The sequence below is a fragment of the Bos indicus x Bos taurus genome, chromosome 4 (genome assembly GCF_003369695.1).
Source record: "Bos indicus x Bos taurus breed Angus x Brahman F1 hybrid chromosome 4, Bos_hybrid_MaternalHap_v2.0, whole genome shotgun sequence".
In the NCBI taxonomy this organism is placed as follows: domain Eukaryota; kingdom Metazoa; phylum Chordata; class Mammalia; order Artiodactyla; family Bovidae; genus Bos; species Bos indicus x Bos taurus.
This window is the reverse complement of record NC_040079.1, coordinates 112,085,200-112,099,567: the sequence shown is the minus strand read 5'-3', so window position 1 is coordinate 112,099,567 and position 14,368 is coordinate 112,085,200. Positions and strand designations below refer to the sequence as shown.

Below are 14,368 nucleotides of genomic sequence, written 5' to 3'. Positions count from 1 at the left end.
GACTGAGCCCCTAGCCTGTGGAGTCTGACACTGTCCCCAGGTAGACAGTGTCAGAACTGAGTCCAACTGTAGGACTCCCTGATGGTGTAGGAGCTGGTGTGGAGAACTGCTTGATGGTGTGGGGAAAACAAATCAGAATTGTGCTCAGTGATCAAACTCTTAAGGGCATAGTTTGCCTTTACAGCATCCAGCAGGCAGATGGATGAAATGAGACGCAGACAGCCCAGTTTCTGAAGAAGCCTGGCATCCAGGAAACACCACTCTTGTCACGTGCACCCTGCAGGCAGCAGCTACCGCCCCTCTGGGATCCATCTCATTGTCTGTAGTAAGTGCAGACACGTCTTCCGGAGCACCAGCCCACAGCCTTCCTTATTGGCCCTCACTGTCCCCTGAGAGATGAAGTCGGGCAGAGGGTCATGGAGAGTCAGTCACCTCCTCCTGCAATCTGCCCCCTCTGGTCTGCCAGCTCTTCCTCTGGGGGTCGTATGGGGGAGGCGGGTATGGGAAAGAGGAAGGGTGAGAGGTGCCTTCCCACAGGGCGGCAGCTGAATCACAGATTTCAGAGGGTAGCCCAGGGGTCCTCAGGGAGAATCCATCCCTATTTTCCAGGAATTGAAACTTAGCCACAGAGAAGGCATCCTGTCTGGACTTGCTAGTGTTACTCTCTAGCCCAGTTCTTTGCTTCCCTCTGAAGCAGAGCATGCATTTTCTCTGTCTTATCCTTGCCCTCTGCCACCCTGGACCTCAGCTCCTTCCTGAAGTGTGGTAGGCTTCCTAGACTCAGTTTAGTGCCTGACAGGTGTTCCCCTCCAGGCTGTGAGCTCCCCACCCCCAAGACAACTCCTCCTGGGGCCAGGTCCTGGCTTTGCCGACAAGAAAGCTTTATTTAACCAACTTTGTGCAGAGAAGATTACAGCCTTTGCAATGTTGTAATTGGTAACTTCCTCACTAAATATCTTAAGATGTTCAGGTGGAGTGAGCATGCATGCACGTTTGCCTAAGGAATCCTGGTACAACCACCAGAGCCGTATGTCACTCTCAGAAGGAGCTGGGTGTGGAGGATAAATGATATGGCTACCCCACTCACCCAGTGAAAGGTCAAAGATGGGGAGGGGGTGAAGGAAGTCCCTCCCCTCTCTCAATTCACTTGCCCTCAGACCAGCTGGAACAGACGGGGTCCAAGAGCCACACCGCTGTCACAGGCAGACTGGTTGCTCACTCAGACTCACCCTTATTCTGCAGGCCACCAACAAAGTGAGTGCCCCACTTCTGTAAAAGGAGACCCTGGTGATGCGTAAGAATAACCACTCAGGGAACCATGTGAAGGTGGAAGTTCAGAAGAAATTTTCAAGTTAATAAAAATGTATAGGGGACTCCCCGTGGCCCAGTGGCAAAGACTTCGAGCTCCCCATGCAGGGGCCCTGGTTGGGGAACTCCATCCCACAGGCTGCAGCTAAGACCTGGTGCAGCCAAATAAATAAATCTTTTAATGTGTATGTGAAGCTTGTGGGTAAAAGGATGTCACCAGCCACTGCTGTAAACAATGTTGCCTCCACCAAGTCCTCAGCCAAGGCAGCCATCCCCATGGTGCACCCCAGGAAACTCAGGATGGAGAAAAACAAGACGTTGGCCCTAGGTGGTTAAGATGAACATCAGGTGAATGATTTCAAGAAGCCCAGCCTCTTACATCTTCCCATACATAGAAAAGCGCTGAGATCATTAACTTGAGATGTCTGGTTTCTGCGATTGGCTGTAATCTTCTGATGTTCAACTTAAACGTCTGGCTTTTGTTTTGCTCTCAGCAGAACTCCTATATATCCTGGGTCCACTCTTATCTCTTTGGAGCATTCCTCACAGCTACCTGAAAGGCTGTTCCCCAGACCTAAGTCCTCAGTAAGTCCATCAAACAAAACTTAATTCCCAACTTTTAAGTTGTGTGGTGGTGTTTTATTTTTTGTCAAGAAGATGCATTATTTTTTTCCAGCCATCAAAGGAATCAGAAAATAGGTCCTTCACCATCGAGGCCAAAGTCTGTCCCCCTGGGGTTAATGCAGACAAAGAGAGAGGGAGCCCACCAGGGTGCACTGCAGTTGGTTCAACTCAGGTCACAACTTAAAGAGCGTTGGAAGTTTAAGTCTCACAGTCCTGTCCGACTCTTTGCAACACTATGGACTGTAGCCTGCCAGGCTCCTCTGCCCATGGGATTTTCCAGGCAAGAATACTGCAGTGGGTTGCCATTTCCTTCTCCAGATCTCCCCAACCCAGGGATAGAACCCACATCTCCTGCATTGCAGGGAGTCTTTACCATCTGAGTCACCAGGGAAGTCCTTGTGCAGTGTAACTAGAAGTCATCATAGGCAAGCTCATTCAGAGAATTTAGGGAACATTTCTGACAACTGCTTTTTCATTTGCTGTACTGAATTAATGCTATCATGCACCTGTTTCTTCCAACAGACAATATGCTTATGTATTTCCTAAGGACACACCCTTGATGTTGTACAACTGACGTTCAGCCTGGGCATCACCCCAGGTCAATACTTGTGTGGCACCCACTTCATTTCCTCCGTGGCAGAGAAATGCTAGCACTGAATCAGCACCACAGTGCTGTCCACCCACAAAAGGTGCCACCCGGTGCTGCCCACCCCTATTAACCCAGTACAGCTGTGGCCGGAGCGGAAATGTCAGGGGGAATTCAGGTGCTTGCCTCATACTTTTACTTTACCTTTTTAGTAACTCAGAAGCAAAAGGCAAGGGAGGAAGGGAAAGCTATACCCATCTGAATGCAGAGTTCCAGAGAAGAGAGATAAGAAGCCCTTAAGTGAACAATGCAAAGTAGAGGAAAACAATAGAATTGGAAAGACTATAGATCTCAAGACAATTGGAGATAGCAAGGGAATATTTCATCCAAAGATGGGCTCAATAAAGGACAGAAATGGCAAGGACCTAACAGAAGCAGAAGATATTAAGAGGTGGCAAGAATAAACAGAACAATACAAAAAAAGGTTTTAATGACCCAGATAACCATGATGGTTTGGTCACTCACCTAGAGCCAGACATCCTGGTGTGTGAAGTCAAGTGGGCCTTAGGAAACATTACTACAAACAAAGCTAGTGGAGGTGACAGAATTCTAGATGAACTATTTAAAATTCTAAAAGATGATGCTGTTAAAGTTCTGCACTCAATATGAAAGCAAATTTGGAAAACCCAGAAATGACCATGGGACTGGAAAAGGTCAGCAGCTTTCATCCCAAAGAAGGGCAAAGCCAAAGAAGATTCAAACTACCATACAATTGTGTTCATTTCACATGCTAGCAAGGTAATGCTCAAAACCCTTCAAGCTAGGCTTCAGCAGTACGTAAATAGAGAACTTCCAGATGTACAAGATGGATTTAGAAGTGGCAGAGGAACAGAGATCAAATTGCCAACATTCATTGGGTCATAGAAAAAGCAAGAGAATTCCAGAAAAAACACCTACTTCTGCTTCACTCACTATACTAAAGCCTGATTATTTTCTTGGGCTCCAAAATCACTGTGGACAGTGACTGCAGCCATGGAATTAAAAGATGCTTCCTTCTTGGAAGGAAAGCTATGACAAACCTAAACAGCATATTAAATAGCAGAGACATCACTTTGCTGACAAAAGTCCATATAGTCAAAGCTATGGTTTTTCCAATAGTCATGTACAAATGTGAGCTGAACCATAAAACAGGCTGAGTGCTGAAGAACTGATGCTTCCCAACTGTGGTGTTGGACAAGACTCTTCAGAGTCCCTTGGACAGTCAAGAGATCAAGCAAGTCAATCCTAAAGGAAATCAACCCTGAATATTCATTGGAAGGACTGATGATAAAGCTATAACTCCAATACTTTGGCCACCTGATTCGAAGAGCAGACTCATAGAGAAGACCCTGATGCTGGGGAAAATTGAAGGCAGGAGAAGGGGGTAACAGAGGATGAGATAGTTGGATATCATCACCAACTAAGTGAACATGAGCTTGAGCAAACTCCAGGAGATGGTGAAGTCTGGTGTGCGGCAGTCCATGGGGTCACAAAGAGTTGGACACAACTTAGCAACTGAACAACTACAATGCCTTCCTATTTATCTGTAAGATAGGAGAAGGTGCTAAGAATTGCACTCATTAGTCATTCAAGTAAAATCACCAACAGGTGTACCTGTTAAGGTTTGTATCAGCACGTGTTGTGTGTGTAGAGAGAGGACAAGATGCAGGACTCTGAGTCCAGTGTAGTAAACATGTGTGAACATGAACTCCAATGCCTGTTGGCCTAGGGAGAGCCAGGTAAAGGCACAAACTTCTCTAGTTCAACGTGAGGAACCAGTTGTTTCTTAATGATCCCAGATTCCTAGAAATAGCCAGGAAAGATGCAGCCGAGAGAGGACAGGACAAACAGTATTCACAGCGAGGAGACCTGAACCCATGAGACATGTGGAGGATGCAGACCCAAGCAGCTCAGCGGGCTCGGGGTGGAGAGGGGTGACTTGGGCGCTGGTCAGGGACCAGGCGCAAGGGTGGCCAGGTGTCACCACCAACGTGACCCCATCCTGGAGGTGACTGAGGGCTCTGAAATCTTGGACGCAGTGAATGACACTCAGAGGCTTTCATATGAGATCCACACAAAGGGCTCCAGAATAAGCCATTGTTACCTAACAACTATTCTGTTCTCAAGACTTTGAGGTCCTGAAAACCCTTACATGCCTGAACCTTGGGACTTTCCAAACGTGTCACTACCCCTCCTAGAAAAAACTAATCTCCTCTTCTCTGAAAAAACCCAAACAGATATTGTCCTGTCTTATTGCTCATCTCTCTCAAGTGACTACTTCTCTCTCCAAGGTCCTCGGTGTTTGCATAAGTGCCCTTCCTGCCCCACCCTCTTCTAAGAAGGCATTTTCTCTCCCAAGTGCCTCTCTGCCTCTCCCCACCTCCATTAAGATGGTATATAAGCCCCGGATTTTAACCACCTCCTAAGACTGCATTTGTCTCTGAATTCTCCCATACACATGTAAATTCAAATCTGTCTGTTCTCTTGGTAACCTGTCTTTTTAATTTGCAGTCTCCAAGAATAGAATCATTGCCCAAAGAAGGGCAATGCCAAAGAATGTTCAAACTACCTTACAATTGTGCTCATTTCACATGCTAGCAAGGTAATGCTCAAAATCCTTCAAGCAAGGCTTCAGCAGTACATGAACTGAGAACTTCCAGATGTACCAGGTAGGATTAGAAAAAGCAGAGGAACCAGAGATCAAATTGCCATCTGTTGGATCATAGAAAAAGCAAGAGAATTCCAGAAAAGCAGCTACTTCTGCTTCACTCACTATGCTAAAACCTTTGACCGTGTGGATCACAACAAACTGTGGGAAAATTCTTAAAGAGATGGGAATACCAAACCATCTTACCTGTCTCCTCAGAAACCTGTATGCAGTTCAAGAAGCAACGGTTAGAACCAGACATTCAACAACGAACTGGTTCAAATTTGGGAAAGGAGTACACCAAGGCTGTATATTGTCACCCTGCTTATTTAACGACTTCCCTGGTGGCTCAGATGGTAAAGCATCTGCCTACAATGCAGGAGACCTGGGTTTGATCCCTGGGTTGGGAAGATCCCCTGGAGAAGGAAATGGCAATCCACTCCAGTACTATTACCTGGAAAATCCCATGGACAGAGGAGCTTGGTAGGCAACAGTCTGTGGGGTCGCAAAGTCAGACATGACTGAGTGACTTCACTTTCACTTTCTTTATTTAACTTCTATGCGGAAGACTTAGCAACTGAACAACAAGAATAGAATCTAAATGGATAGAAGTTTTTCTTCCCCAACATGTGATCTGTGCACAGAGGGTGAGCAGAGATGCAATCACAACAGGAAAGTTTGGTGCATCCTGGATCCAGGAGGTGAATCCTAAGGGCTGGAAGGTGGCATTCAGATGAAGCTGTAAGGGATGCCTGTGTCCAGTGGATTTGCAGGGAAGGAAGGCCACATGATGTACCAACCTGAATGTTTCATCAGAGGCGCCGGCTTCCCATACAAGATGCCCACAGGCATCACCCAAGGTGGAAGTGCTTGTGGACAAGGAGAAGGTAGGAATTAGGGATCGGTTGCTGGGGAAGCACTGACTTTCAACTCTTGTCATTCACAGGTCTGATCTAACTAGGGTCAGCAGGGCTCAGGGTGATAGTATGCTCACTGGTCAGTGGTCCAGTATGGTCAGCTGGTACAGGGCTTCCAGAAGAGCCGATGGCTTTCCCACAGCAGGGCGGGCTCCATGGGTTAGACCCTGCACCTGAGGATGTGGTTGTCCTGGAGTCAGTTTTAGAAAACATTTCTTCTAACATTGTCCCAAGGGCTGCAGGTGTTCTGAAGACGGCCCCTCTCACTTTCTAGGAAACCTCTGTTCTCTAAACAGGAGGGTTCCACTAGATTCCAAGCCCAGAGGTCCTGCCTCCCAGAGACCTCAGAACCTGGCTCTGGGCTCGCAGGTCCCAGGCTTTGCTGTGAGCAGGAGGGTTCCTGATTGTTGTTGTCTCAGTCCTGTCGACTCTTTGCCGACTGCTAGGGGACTCAATGGACCCAATGCCAGGGGTGCGGAACCTCTGAACACACCAGGAGCCTTTGGTTAAAGCAGGAGCGTTTACTACTGGTAACAAGCAAAGAGACAGGGAGTTAGCCCTCAAAGCGCTGTCTCCCCCAGTAGCAGAATGGGATGGCCTAAGCCAAGGGTGCACGTGTGTTCACCAAAGGGCACGTGTGTTCACCAAAGGGCATGTGTGACCTTCCCTGTAGAGTGGAGTCCTAGGTGCCCTTGCCCAGTGGATAACACACTCCAGCATCCTGTGTATGTGCAAAACCAGCAGCAATCTTGCCCGAAGAGCAGAGAGTTTAGCACTAAGAGGCAAAGTCACTGTTAGGAGAAACAGATGGAAACTGCTCCTGCTGGCCAGGCACCGCAGTAACCATCTGCCGAGAGTTATTTTATGACAGGAGGTCCTGGTAAGGTACAAAGAACAAACACCACCCACCAGAAGAATTCAGGAAAGATCAAAGGCGACCCCACATCTCCCACCGACCTCCCAGAATCCTTCTCATTGGAATCCATCTTGGGTGAGCAAGGCGTGCACCACCAGGAAGGACTCTGAGTCAGAATGACTGGCCAAAGACACCCCGGAAACTAAACCTATCACCATAAAACCCGAGACTAGGAGCCATCCAGCAGAGTAGCTCTCCTGGGTTCCCTCCCTTACCCTGCGGCTCTCTGCCCAGGCGCCCCTTCCCAATAAAGAAAGTCTCTTGCTCTGTCAGCATGCGCATTTCCTCGCACAATTCATTTCTGAGTTCTAGACAAGAGCCCACTCTCGGGCTCTGGAAGGGGCCCCCTTCTTAAATCCGCTTTAGGTTGACAAGATCTAGGCACCTGCTGAGCACATCTCGGGGGTCAGCACAGGTCAGCATCGCTATTCCTGAGGCTCATCTGCTGGTTGAGCCCTTGAGTGGGTTTGGGCAAAACAGCTCAAGAATATTCACCAGGATGATCTTTACCTCTGGAACAGAACTGGGGTCTTTATGACTGCTTTCTGGTCTTTGCTACAGTGACTTCTCGTGCCTGAAAAGGGTTGCTGGTTCCCTCCCTTTTTGTTCTTTTTAAAATCATTAATTGCTCAGAACTACTCTTTGTTTCTATTGCAGCAAAAATAGATAGGAAGTTTTTCTCTCCTGAGAACAAGGAAAGTAAAGGGAGCAGTGAGCAGGCTAGAGAGGAAGCAGAGTGCCGAAAGAGTTAATCACTCCTGGCTCTGCTTTAACTGCAGAGAATCTGTGCTGCCTGTAACGAGATTTCTACTTCACAAAGCCAACCTACCACCCTTAACTCCATAAACTACGGCCTGCAGGTGCTTACATTCCCTGCGCTCCCATGCAATACATCAACCCTTGTAGCTTTCTGCATTGCAGAAAGACAGTTGCAGGCCAATAAACTGAAAGTGAAAGTCGCTCAGTTGTGTCCAACTCTTTCTGACCCCGTGGACTATACAGTAGGAAGTCAAGAAACATCTGGAGTAACAGGAAAATTTGGCCTTGGAGTACAGAATGAAGCAGGGCAAAGGCTAACAGAGTTTTGCCAAAAGAACACACTGGTCATAGCAAACACCCTCTTCCAACAACACAAGACATAACTCTACACATGGACGTTCACCAGGTGGTCAACACCGAAGTCAGATTGATTATATTCTTTCCAGACAAAGATGGAGAAGCTCTATACAGTCAGCAAAAACAAGACTGGAAGCTGACTGTGGCTCAGATCATGAACTCCTTATTACCAAATTCAGACTTAAATTGAACAAAGTAGGGAAAACCACTAGACCATTCAGGTACAACCTAAATCAAATCCCTTACGAATATACAGTGGAAGTGAGAAATAGATTTAAGGGACTAGATCTGATAGACAGAGTGCCTGATGAACTATGGATGGAGGTTCATGGCATTGTACAGGAGGCAGGGATCATGACCATCCCCAAGAAAAAGAAATGCAAAAAAGCAAAATGGCTGTCTGAGGAGGCCTTACAAATAGCCATGAAAAGAAGACAAGCAAAGGCAAAGGAAAAAAGGAAAGATATACCCATTTAAATGCAGAGTTCCAAAGAATAGCAAGGAGAGATAGGAAAGCCTTCCTCAGTGATCAATGCAAAGAAATAGAGGAAAACAACAGAATGGGAAAGTCTAGAGATCTCTTCAAGAAAATTAGCGATACCAAGGGGACATTTCATGCAAAGATGGGCACAAAGCTAGTGAAGGTGATGGAATTCCAGTTGAGCTATTTCAAATCCTAAAAAGATGATGCTGTGAAAAGTGCTGCACTCAATACGCCAGCAAATTTGGACAACTCAGCAGTGGTCACAGGAATGGAAAAGGTCAGTTTTCATTCCAATCCCAAAGAAGGGCAATGCCAAAGAATGCTCAAACTACCACACGATGGCACCCCATCCCAGTACTCTTGCCTGGAAAATCCCATGGACAGAGGAGCCTGGTGGGCTGCAGTCCATGTGGCCGCAAATAGTTGGACACGACTGAGCGACTTCACATTCACTTTTCACTTTCATGCATTGGAGAAGGAAATGGCAACTTACTCCAGTGTTCTTGCCTGGAAAATCCCATGGACAGAGGAGCCTGGTAGGCTGCAGTCCATGGGGTCGCAAAGAGTCGGACACGACTGAGTGACTTCACATTCACTTTTCACTTTCATGCATTGGAGAAGGAAATGGCAACCTACTCCAGTGTTCTTGCCTGGAGAATCCCAGGGACGGGGGAGCCTGGTGGGCTGCCGTCTATGAGGTCACACAGAGTCAGACACAACTGAAGTGACTTAGCAGCAGCAGCAGCAGCAGCAGCATGCTAGTAAAGTAATGCTCAAAATTCTCCAAGCCAGGCTTCAACAGTACCTGAACTGTGAACTTCCAGATGTTCAAGCTGGATTTAGAAAAGGCAGAGGAACCACAAATCAAATTGCCAACATCAGTTGGATTATCGAAAAAGCAAGAGAATTCCAGAAAAACATCTACTTCTACTTTATTGACTATGCCAAATCCTTAGAGACAGGAATACCAGACCACCTGACCAGCCTCCTGAGAAATCTGTATGCAGGTCCGGAAGCAACAGTTAGAACTGGACGTGGAACAACAGACTGGTTCCAAATTGGTAAAGGAGTCTGTCAAGGCTGTATATTGTCACCTGCTTGTTTAACTAATATGCAGAAGACATCATGAGAAATGCTGGGTTGGGTGAAGCACAAGCTGGAATCAAGATTGCTGGGAGAAACATCAATAACCTCAGATATGTGGATGATACCACCCTTATGGAAGAAATCAAAGAACTAAAGAGCCTCTTGATGAAAGTGAAAAAGTTGTCTTAAAACTCAACATTCAAAAAACTAAGATCATGACATTAGGTCCCATCACTTCATGGCAAATAGATGGGGAAACAATGAGAGACTTTATTTTCTTGGGCTCCAAAATCACTGCAGTCATGAAATTAAAAGATGCTTGCTTCTTGGAAGAAAAGTTATGACCAATCTAGGCAGCATATTAAAAAGCAGACACATTACTTTGCCGACAAAGGTCCATCTAGTCAAAGCTATGGTTTTCCCGGTGGTCATGTATGGATGTGAAAGTTGTACTATAAGGAAAGCTGAGCGCTGATGAATTGATGCTTTTGAACTGGGGTGTTGGAGAAGACTCTTGAGAGTCCCTTGGACTGCAAGGAGATCAAACCAGTCAGTCCTAAAGGAGCTCAGTCCTGAATATTCATTGGAAGGACTGATGCTGAAGCTGAAAACTCCAATATTTTGGCCAGCTGATGCAAATAACTGACTGGTTGGAAAAGACCCTTATGCTGGGAAAGATTGAGGGCAGGAGGAGAAGGGAACAACAGAGGATGAGATGGCTGGATGGCATCACCGACTCGATGGACATGAGTTTGAGTAAACTCCGGGAGTTGGTGATGGACAGGGAGGCCTGGTGTGCTGTAGTCCATGGGGTCGCAAAGAGTCAGACATGACTGAGTGACTGAACTGACTGACTGACTGACTGGAATATACAGTCCATGGAATTCTCCAGGCCAGAATACTGGAGTGGGTAGCCTTTCCCTTTCTACAAGGGGTCTTCCCAACCCAGGAATTGAACCCAGGTCTCCCACATTGTTGGCAGATTCTTTACCAGCTGAGCCACCAGGAAAGCTCATAACCCAGAGACAAATGGACCCAATTACCAGGCAGCCTTTTGCCAGCTGTGACTGTTTTGAAATAATGCAAGAAGGCAAGACCTTCATCACTGTGAGCCTTATCATCTATCCTAAACGACGAGACCCAGGCTCTTAAGTCTCTCGGTTCCGCCAGAAGCGGGGCATAGTACTTGAGGTGCTAGCCTGCTGTGTTCTCCCCCTTGCCCAGCAAATGGGAATAAAGTCACTTCTATTTCCTCCAAACTGTCTCCATCTTTCTATTCAGCATTGGTGGAGTGGGAGCCAAGAGCTTGGCAACATTTCCACATGAGATACAGGAGGCTATCATTCACCTTCTTGCCAACCATCAGTGCAGAGAATGCAAAGGTTCTGAAATTCACACTCTGGTTCCTAACTGAGGGCTGTCCAGAGAGTGTTTCCATTTCTCCACTGCCTGTTGTTCTTCTGTGAGACAGGATGTAACCTAGTTTGACCCCACCCCTTCCTTACAGGGGCTTCCCTTAGAGATCAGTTGGTAAAGAATCTGCCTGCAGTGCAGGAGATCTAGGTTCTATTCCTGGGTCGGGAAGATCCCCTGGAGAAAGAAATAGCAACCCACTCCAGTATTCTTGCCTGGAGAATCCCATGGACAGAGGGGCCTGGTGGGCTACAGTCCATGGGGTTGCAAGAGTCAGACACGACTTAGCGACTAAACCACCAGCACCACTTCCTTAACTGGGTCCTCACTCTAGCTCTGCTAAATCCAACTTGCAAAATCAAAAAGCCCTCCAGCTGGCAGCTGGTTTTGGTTTTCTTGTTTTGTGTTTGTTGTTGTTCTGTTTTATTTTAGTTTTAACCTATTTAATCCAACTCAGACAGGCGGATTACTTTGGGCATATAGATTAGTGTGTAAACGTTTATATATTTTTTTTGAATGAACATATTTCAAAAGCAAATGTGTGTGTATATGAGAGGAAGGAGGGAGGGGAGACAAGAAAGATGTTCAGGGTTTGTCTTTCATGGTTTAGTTGCTAAGTCGTGTCTGACTCTTGTGGCTCCATGGACTGTAGCCCATCAGGCTCCTCTGTCCATGGGATTTTCCAGGCAAGAGTACTGGAGTGGATTGCCATTTCCTTCTCCAGAGGATCTTCCGGACCCAGGGATCAAACCCAGGTCTCCTGCATTGCATTCTTTACTGACTGAGCTATGAGGGAAGCCCTTTATCTTTAGGAAGCAGAAAAACTGAAAGTTTCACTTTCTTGTTGTATATTTGTTCTGTTTAAAAAATTTTTTTAATTTTAGGACAATGAGAAAGTTCACTTGGACAAAAGCCAATGTAAAGAATAACTACTTTGTTTCAACTAAAGTGCTACTTCAATGCCTACCAGAGTTGAGAGTACTGGAATAAAAAATATAATTCATGTCTGATAAACCTGTTTGAATTAGTCTGCAGTCTTCAAGCGAATGCAGAAAGACAACTAAAAGGTCAGTTTGGCCTCTGAAAGGTGGGGCCGGAGGAGGGGGGTGGAATTGACCCAGAAGTGGGAGAGGGGGCCCTCTGCTAAGAGTCAGGCAGCCCGAGAGAAAGGCAAGGCAGTCCTGGGAGGGGTTGGCAGGGTGGGAAACCCACTGGGCGATGGTTCTTTCTATTCAGGGAAAGTGCAAATCTTTTAAAAGCCAGGGTCACAGCCAATGAATGGAATCAAAGGTCTCTGACCCGGAAACACAGCAAGGGGGGGTAAGACTTGCGAAGGGAGACCAGGGCAAGGGGACGGAGAGGCAGCCGGGAGGACGGAAAACAGCCGAAGAGTTCAGAGCGCAGAGTCACTACGCCTGGAGCCAGCTAACAGCATATGGCCCCATTCCAGCCTGGATTTCAGAGGGGGTTTCTCTGCAAGTCACCATCAGCCGGGAACTGCCCAGGGCAGAGCCGACCTCTGGCGAGGAAAGCGAAAGACGGCCAGGGCTGGGAAAGAGCGGGTAGGAGAAGGCTGCGGGCGGGGACTCTGACTTACCTGGACACGCCCAGACCCCAGAGCTGGGGAGGCGCCCCCACACGCCCGTCTTAAAAGCAACCGGCCGCTTTCAAGAGCGGCAAACAGACCCGCTCCCCGGTGCAAATCATATTTGTCAGGTACTTTAACTGTGAAGTTTTCTCTTTTGACCTGCCTGACACCTTGACGCCAGTATTTTACGCTGTGACACTTAATCTGTTGGCTCAACGCACACACTTGGGTTCATTTTAACTCTGAAGGTCTGGTAACAGTCTTTCTCCAAAACGTCGCCCCTCGCGAGAAGGGGACGCTCCAGGTGTCCCGGGATCTATCTCGTTCGGTTTGGACTGCGCATCTCATGCACCGGGTGGACCCAGCATCTTGGCGGAGCCCCGACACCCCAACGGCGGAGGCAAAGATGAGCGCCCTCGGTCCCGCACATCCTCCCCGCACACTTTCCCGTCACGTCCTCCCCGCGCGCTCTCCCGTCACGTCCTCCCCGCGCGCTCTCCCGTCACGTCCTCCCCGCACATCCTCCCGGAGCATCCTCCCCGCACACCCTCCTGTCACATTCTCCGCGCGCGCCCTCCCCGCACACCCTCCTGTCACGTCCTCCGCGCGCGCTCTCTCAGCACACCTTCCCGGAACATCCTCCCCGCACTTCCTCTGCGCGCGCCCTCCCCGCACACCCTCCTGTCACGTCCTCCTCGCACGGTCTCCCCGCACGGTCTCCCCGCACCTCCTCCCGGGGCATCCTCCCCGCACACCCTCGGAGCACGCCCTCCCCGCGCTCGCTCCGCGCACTCGCTCCCCGTGCGCTCTCCCGGCACATCGTACCCGCGCACCCTCCCCGCCGATGGCCCTGCGTCCTCGCACCGAGTCGCCTTACCGGCAGGGTGATTCCCGAAAACTGGACTCCGGCCACCGAGGCTCCCCGCGCAGAGACTGCCCGACCTGTGCCGGGAGGTACTGGGGAGCTGGTGGAGTCAGGCCTCCCGGGGGTCCCCGCCCGCCGGCCCGCAGCTCCTCCCATCCCGGCGCCCCCGCCCCACCCCCGGCGGGTTTCCTGCTGCGCTGCGGGCGACGGCGAGTGACCGGAGACCAACCGCTTACTCATTAAGCCACTCGTCCCGCCCACGACACCTCCCTGCGGCTTCTTCCCCTCCTGACAGCAGAGACTTAGGGGACAGAGGTGACCCCCCGAGGTCACCGCTCCGGCCGGAGCCAGGGTATCTGCGGGAACCCACCCCGAGTGCAAGCGTGGGGCAGGCGGATTGTCTGGGGCGAGTGCCAGAGTTACCGGTGTGGAGCTAGCGTTGGGCTGGGGATGAGAGTGGGCCCCACAGGCCAAAGGTGGTCCCCTGGGTCTCTCTGGCCCGGGTTCACTCTGGGACTCGCCTGGTCCTAGTAGCGCCCGGGAGGGCGGGAGGAAATGACTCATTCATTCAGAGCCACCGGCTGAGGCAGCGGAACTGCCTCCCGGCCTCCAGCCAGCGCAGGCGGTCCTGCCAGTCCTGTCACTAGGGGACCTGGGAGGCACCCCACCGCCCCGCCCCCCCAGGAGCCCCAGGCCTCTGGGGAGTGCACGCAGTGGCCTGCTATCCCTGCGAGATGAAGTCCTTTTCTTTCCAACAGGCTGCACTTGAGCCAGAAAAC

General features: G+C 49.2%; 1 protein-coding gene across 2 annotated transcripts in view; it reads right to left on the bottom strand.

Annotated features, from left to right (window-relative positions):
- UPP1 (uridine phosphorylase 1) overlaps nucleotides 1-14,117 on the bottom strand; it is a 28,530-nt gene extending 14,413 nt beyond the window's left edge. Inside the window, exon 1 of one of the 2 annotated variants that reach the window (XM_027540233.1) lies at nucleotides 14,013-14,117. The gene's annotated coding sequence lies outside the window, so the exon portion shown is untranslated. Of the gene's footprint in view, nucleotides 1-13,601; nucleotides 13,739-14,012 lie in introns of those variants that run through there. The other variant, XM_027540232.1, reaches the window with a different exon arrangement.
- Between the last annotated feature and the right edge of the window lie 251 nt (nucleotides 14,118-14,368).